Source organism: Podarcis liolepis (genome assembly GCF_965112155.1).
Source record: "Podarcis liolepis genome assembly, chromosome: 18".
NCBI classification, from domain to species: Eukaryota; Metazoa; Chordata; class Lepidosauria; order Squamata; family Lacertidae; genus Podarcis; species Podarcis liolepis.
In genome coordinates, this window is record NC_139572.1 from 12,087,177 (window position 1) to 12,093,818 (window position 6,642).

General features: G+C 50.6%; 1 protein-coding gene across 3 annotated transcripts in view; it reads right to left on the reverse strand.

Moving 5' to 3' along the window:
- The window catches only part of GNG7 (G protein subunit gamma 7), a 154,180-nt gene that overhangs the window by 125,135 nt on the left and 22,403 nt on the right, over nucleotides 1–6,642 (reverse strand). Inside the window, exon 1 of one of the 3 annotated variants that reach the window (XM_083484288.1) lies at nucleotides 891–1,169. The exons of 1 other annotated variant lie outside the window; for it this stretch is intronic. The gene's annotated coding sequence lies outside the window, so the exon portion shown is untranslated. Of the gene's footprint in view, nucleotides 1–890; nucleotides 1,170–6,642 lie in introns of those variants that run through there. One more of the 3 variants, XM_083484290.1, reaches the window with a different exon arrangement.

Sequence of the window (6,642 nt, forward strand, 5' to 3'; positions counted from 1 at the left end):
CCGGAATTCCTCAGTGACCCTCACCCATAAAGGCGCTCTGTGCATGCACAGGAACCACTTGCCCTTCTCAAGCACCTTCTGCAATGACTACTTACGTGTTCCAAGCCCCAACAGTCCCCCGCCCTCCCTGCAAGGTGCTTCCAGTCTGCTATCTAAATGGCAAGATACTCTTCCCCACGCTGCCCCGCTGGGTCCCTTCTCAACAGAAGTGAGAAGCCAGATACCACAACGGAAAGCCCAACCACTCCCCACCGGCCCAGGCCCTGTTCTTCACCTCAGTGGCCAGGCAGGCGGAGCTCCAGCTACAGATCCCCACCCCGCCAGTGAAACCTGCCCCTTCCCCCCAAAAAGCTGTCCACCTCACGTCTTGTGGCGGGGAGTTCCAGAAGCTCATGCTGTGCCTGCAATGTGGAGGAGGCTGCTGACACCACATGAACACCCTTGCCCTCCTTTTGAGCACCCTTTTGGGATCAGCATAGGAGCCCCTCAATCAACATGCAAGCCCCGCCCACTGAACTGTACAGAAGCCCCTCCTTCATTTGATAGCCCCCCCACACACACTTTGACCAGCACAGAAGCAGCTCCTCCCTTGGAAAGGCCTCCCTCCTCTTAAGGCCCCTCCCACTTCCTATTGTCCCCGCCCCTCTCAGCTCCTCCCCCTCAATTACCGTGCAAGCCCCTCCCACCTGCCATTGTCTCCTCCCCTTTCCCCCTCGGTGGCCCCGCCCGCCCGCATCACGGGGCGGTGCCACATAAGCCCCGCCCCTGAAGACCCCACCGCAAGGGGCGTTTCCTTCCTCGGCCCCGCCCCTCACAGGTGCCCACGTGACCTCCCCCCTTCGCCACCCTGAGGGCGGCGGTGGCGGTTTTGCGAGTCGGGCGCCTCTTACCCTCTTGCCCCGCTCGCCTTTTTCTCTGCCTTCCTTCTCGGCCGCTCCGCCTCGCCGCTTCCCCCGCTGCTGCCGAAGCCGCCGCCGCCTCCTCCCTCGCCCTGCCGCGCAACCCAACCTGCTGCCAAGTCCCGAAAGCGGGCAGGGCAGCCCCCCCCCCCGCCGTCCGCTCCCGTCCTCCGTCAGAGGGGCGATGACCGACGGCGCCACTCGGCCAATACGCGCGGCGCGTCCCTCAGCGCGGAGGCGGGACGAGCGCTCAGCTGCGCCGTTAGGTTGTCCCCGCGGGCGAGGGCGGGGGGAGAGAGCGAGCGAGCGCGGAAGCGGCCAATCAGGGCCCGCCAGGACGGGGGGAGGGAGCGGGGCCTCGGCTCGTATGCAGATTGCGGAGGTGGGCCAGACTGCGCATGTTCCCTCTTTGCATTATTCATGAGTGGCAAAGGCGGGAAAGGAGAGGGGCGGGGCGAGGCGGAAGCGCAGAACTGGGATCAATGCCGATTGGGCGTCTCTCTTGGTGGGCAGGGGCCCCTCGGGCGAAGAACTTCCTTCGTCCCGGAGGTCCGCTCTTAGCCTAAGGGGGCCAAAGTTCTTAACCCGAGGTCCTATTTCTGGGTTAGTGGAGTCTGTAACCTGAAGCGACTGTAACCCGAGGTACCACTGTATTCAGTTTCCATAATAAAGCCTTTAAAAAATATTAATAATTTAACTATTATTGTTTAAAAGCATCAGTACCTCAAAAATGAGAAAAGAATACCAATTATTATTAAACTTTAACAAATAATAATCATAAAATCATTACTACATTTTGTAGTAATTTGGCAGTGGCATTTGAAGAATGACAACTGACCGAAAAAAAGCCAAATAATGTTATTTATTTTTATTTTATTAAATCTTCATGGGCGGTTTGCAATGAAATCATGATAGGAAAAACACAAAATACATTCTAGAAATAAGAACGAAAACAACCCAATAATCCCCAGAGAAGTAAAAACCAGAAGGCAACCCTTGAAACGCAGACAGAGAAGCTGAGGCCCAATATAGATATATAAATTCCAGTATTTGGACAGCAACCAATATGTGCAAATTTGGGAGGATAGTGAATCCAAACAGGAAGATAAACCTGAGATTCATTAGGCAAACAAAGCAAACAATCAGCTTCAGTGGTGCATAAATTTAATGCATAAAAGGTTCTTTTCATTTTTTAAGAAAAGCCCTTCCACAAAGCAATAACAATAATAATAATAATTTTATTGTTTGTACATCTCCCATCTGTCTTGCCAAATGCAAGGTGGTTCTTTAAAATGAGAGTCAGAACACTCTGGGTGGCTTCTAGCACATATAAAAACGAAATAAAACGCCAAACATTAAAAACTTCCTGATTAAAAAAATGCCCTTAAACTTCAGGTAAAAGAGGAAGGGAGGATAGAGCCGTTTGCGGCCATTTTGTGGATCCCTCAAAGCCTGCAGCCCTGGAGAAATCTCTCAATCTCCAATCCCCCAACGAAATCTCTTAGATCGGGGTAGGCAACCTAAGGCCCAGGGGCCGGATCCGGCCCAATCGCCTTCTCAATCCGGCCCACAGACAGTCCGGGAATCAACATGTTTTTACATGAGTAGAATGTGTCCTTTTATTTGAAATGCATCTCTGGGTTATTTGTGGGGCATAGGAATTCATTTGTACCATTTTTCAAAATATAGTCCGGCCCCCACATGGTCTGAGGGATGGTGGACCGGCCCACGGCTGAAAAAGGTTGTTGCCCCCTGTCTTAGATGGCAATAAATTGGACAATAAACTTATTTCAATACATTTCAATGAGTTTGCTCAAATCAAAGATTCAACTCAATGCCCACTCCCAGATTTGCCCCTTGACTGGCTGCACTTTTAGATGCCCAAAAATAAAATTTAAATGAACACATTTTGCACATGGAGAAAGACTCCCGCAAGAGATGAGGAACTCCCATCTCGTCTTCGCGTTTCCTGTCTTATCGGCGAGTGGCCTGGTATCCTGGACCACAAAAACTATAATTTTTCCAGCCTCCTCAGCCCCCTGGTGCGGAAACATGTCCATGCCAGGAATGTGCCGTAACATTTTGCTGTGGAGACACACTTTTGTGCCCCTGTGCATGCAGAGAGGGGGGCAGAATAAAAGGAAATGGTGATTTCTACCAGCTGGGTGCAGAACAAAATTGCTGCAGCTGAATGTAAAAGGCTTTAGGATATTTGATTTGTCCATGGGAAAACGAAGGGAAATGGAAGACAGGCTGGCTCCCTTTGCAGGGCTGTGGGCACAAGTGTTCCTGCCAAAGGGAATTGCCCTGAGATATTAAGGCAGAAACATGCTTTGCAGGGAGAGAATGCATCAGGAGAAATTGAATGATCCATTGTCAGAACCATTTTAAAGTGGAACGAAGCTGGACTCTGGCTGTGGCTGGAGCAAGTTAGTTCCTTGGAGGTTTTTAAGCATAGCTTGGATGTCCATGTGCCAGGGATGCTTTGGCTGAGATTCCTGCATTGCAGGGGTTGGGCTGGATGGCCGCTGGGGGTCCCTTCCAACTCTACAGTTCTATGAAAGTGTACACTCAGCTCAGTGAGGGAACCAGTTGCTTCTTCTTGGAGAGAAAGCAACGTTTATCTCTTAATTTTGGGCAGAGGCAGCTCATGCCGAAGAGATGAGGCCTCAACAGGGACAGCCAGCCCTGCGAGGAAGGCTAGGGGGAGGGAGAGAGCAGCTGCCACAAAGGCTGCCTTTGGGTAGGGATGGGCTGCCCACTGTCGGACGCAGGAGGCCAGACTAGGCCTGCCCACCTGGGCCTGATCCAGGGGCTGATGGGGGGGGAGCACCCCGGTCCGTTAGGCGCCCCCACCCCAGGGCGCCCCCTGGGCAAGTCACCCTCAACCCCCAACTCCCAATTCTTCCAGGCAAAGGAGCAAAGCCAGTTTCGCTTTTGGGTGCAGGGTGCCCCCTGGTGGCCAAGGGCAGGTGGTGCATTGGTGGAGAGTCACCCATCGATGGGGAGCCTGTGTCATGCCGAAACAGGGCATGAAATGGGTGCCATTCCAGACCTTGCGGGTGCAGCAACCTTGCAAGCTTCCACGTCAACACTGGCCTCTCCTTTTCAAAATGTTTGCTTATAAATTTATTGAGCTTATTACAGTAAATTAAAAGAAATAAGAAAGGGGAGAAATAGAAAAAAGGAAGAGAATACATAAAAAAAAATTTAAAGCATTTTAAATAACAAAAGAACCATAAAATATAACGATATAGTATCTATGTAGATGAATAAACTCATTGTTTCCCTCAAATATTTGATTAACTATGTGGTTTTGACAAATACATTCCAAATATCATTAAATTTGATTGTGCGTAATCTTTGTCCGTTCATTAGTTGCAAGAATTGTCATGTCCTCTATCCATCGATCGAAGGGGGACATATTTTTGCCCTTCCAATGTATAAATATAAATCTTTTTGCAGATGTGTGGGCCCAGAGACTCTATTTTGCTGACCATCTGTCAAGCCCCATAGGTTAGGTATATGAATGATATCTTCTGAAATTTTTAGCTCTTTCCCCACAACAGCATTTATACATCCTAATTCCCCCCCACACACACACACACACAGACGCAAATTCACCAATAATGGACACTGTAAAAAACATAAGTTTAAAAGAAGCGTTTTCCTTTTTGCATTCCAACAGCAGGCTGTCATCAACGGATGTTTATGCCATCGTGTGATGGAGTCCAATAAACTCAAAATAAGATCTTTTCTTGCATGAGACATAGTTTATAATCTCGTGACACATTAGAAACAGAGCTAGCACAGAGCTTTCCTGAAGCCCATGGCAGGAGGAGAAAGCAAACGCCTCTGCCAGGCCCTCCGAGGGCCCTGCTTTTCCAGGGACAGTCCCAGAATTACAGAAGACATCCCGGTTCCTGATTTGATCCCGGAATGTCCCGCTTTCCTTTTTCCCTCCCCATCTTGGAGAATAATTAAAAGTGGTGTGTGCAGGGGCTAAAACGGAGTCCTGTTTATACTGAAAATAAAATTCCTGCACCAAATGGAGGAAATGGTGAAGTGTCCTATAATTTTGAAGGAAAAGGTCACCCATCCACTTTAAAGTCTTTCATTGCAAGTCATTCTGCAGCCTGCCATTTCTTAGGAAGCACGGAGAAGGTTTATTCCTTTATTGTAAATGGAGCCTCAGTCTGCCTACTCAGAAGTAAGTCCCACTGTAGTCAATGGAGCTTACAACCAAGTAATTGGGTATAAAGATTGTGCAGCTTTACACTGCAACCTGAAGCATTTTTACTTGGAACGAAGTCCCACTGAGTTCAATAGCAATAGCATTTACTCTCTGGTAGGATCATTCTGTTTCCAGTATTATTATTTCCTGCCTCCCCCCCCCCCAGGGACTCAGGGCTGCTTACAGCTGAAATATTGTTTCATTCCATTTATCTGTAGAAGATGTTGCACACGATTCCTTCCCTCGCACCTTTTCCTTTACAACAACCCTGTGAGGTCAGTTCAGCAGAGGCTGCCCTTGGTTCAAGGTGGCTGAGGCTGAAGCGCAGAAGGCATCTCTGTGTGCAGTGAGCTCAAATGTGGGAGAAGCTTCCTGGTGGAGAAGAGGACGTCCCTATTTCCATCGGAGAAAGGGGGCTCAGGGAGAGGCATGGGGGTGCCCCCCTTTTTCAAGGGGGCTGCAGCTCTCCCCTCCCTCTCCCCGTCTCCTCCGCTCCCAAACGCCAGCAGAGAGCCAACGGTTTCCACAGCAACCCTGTGAATGACGCATTTCGGGATTTGCCATGCAGGGCCTAAGGGGGACTTGCCATTTCTGATTGTGAGGGGGGCAGAGACACTGTGAGATCCACACGCAGATGCACAACAGAAGCGCCACACACCCGGGGAGCAAGGCTGGCAGGCGTCCCATAACGGGGGTCTGGCTGGCCCCTGTGAGGACAGCATGCTGGGCAGCCCGGCTCTTCTTGTGTCCCTAGGCAACCTCCAGGCCCAGAAGCAGTCTATCCTGATTAGTTGAGGACGGGCTCTGATCCAGCAGCCAGGCTCTTCTGGTGACCTTCATGCGCAGACGCACCTTTGTGCAAAGGCAGGCCTCCAATGCAGGACCCTCCAGCCCAGCAAGCGAGGGAAGGGAGAGGCAAGAGCGGTGCATGGAGACAAAGCTTAGCTGCGCAGCACACACGGATGACGCAGCCTTTCACGCATTTGCACACGCACCACCCTCTGCAAACACCCCTCAGAGTTTGGTGCAGGAGATGCTTGCCATGTCCCTCCCTCTCCATCTGGAATCATCGGCATTGGCATGGCTCGCAGCGCAGTGCCCGTGGCTCAGGCAGAATCTCAAGGAGCATTGAATCCCCCTTTGGGAAAAAGAGACGGGTGCACCGCTGCTGTGGCCCCCCACCGGGGCAGATCTCCCATAAAACAAGTGAAGGTGATGTTTCAGGGCCCCAGAAGCAACTTCAGTCCGCATTGCTTAAAAATCTGGGTTCTCATAGACGCCAACTGAGTTGCCCAGCTCAAATGCATTAATTTTTTGTTGTATTTCAACAACCCCAAAGTATGAGAGTCCATTACACAAAGGTTGCCAGGGCAGAGTGATCTGTTGTAGGACAGCCTCATTGAAGAAGAGGCCTGGTTGTTGGTTGCGAAGGGGCCCCCATGACCAGGGCTAACAACAACCCACCGGGCTACGTTTCTGGGTGGCATCCAGCACACAAAAAACATAATG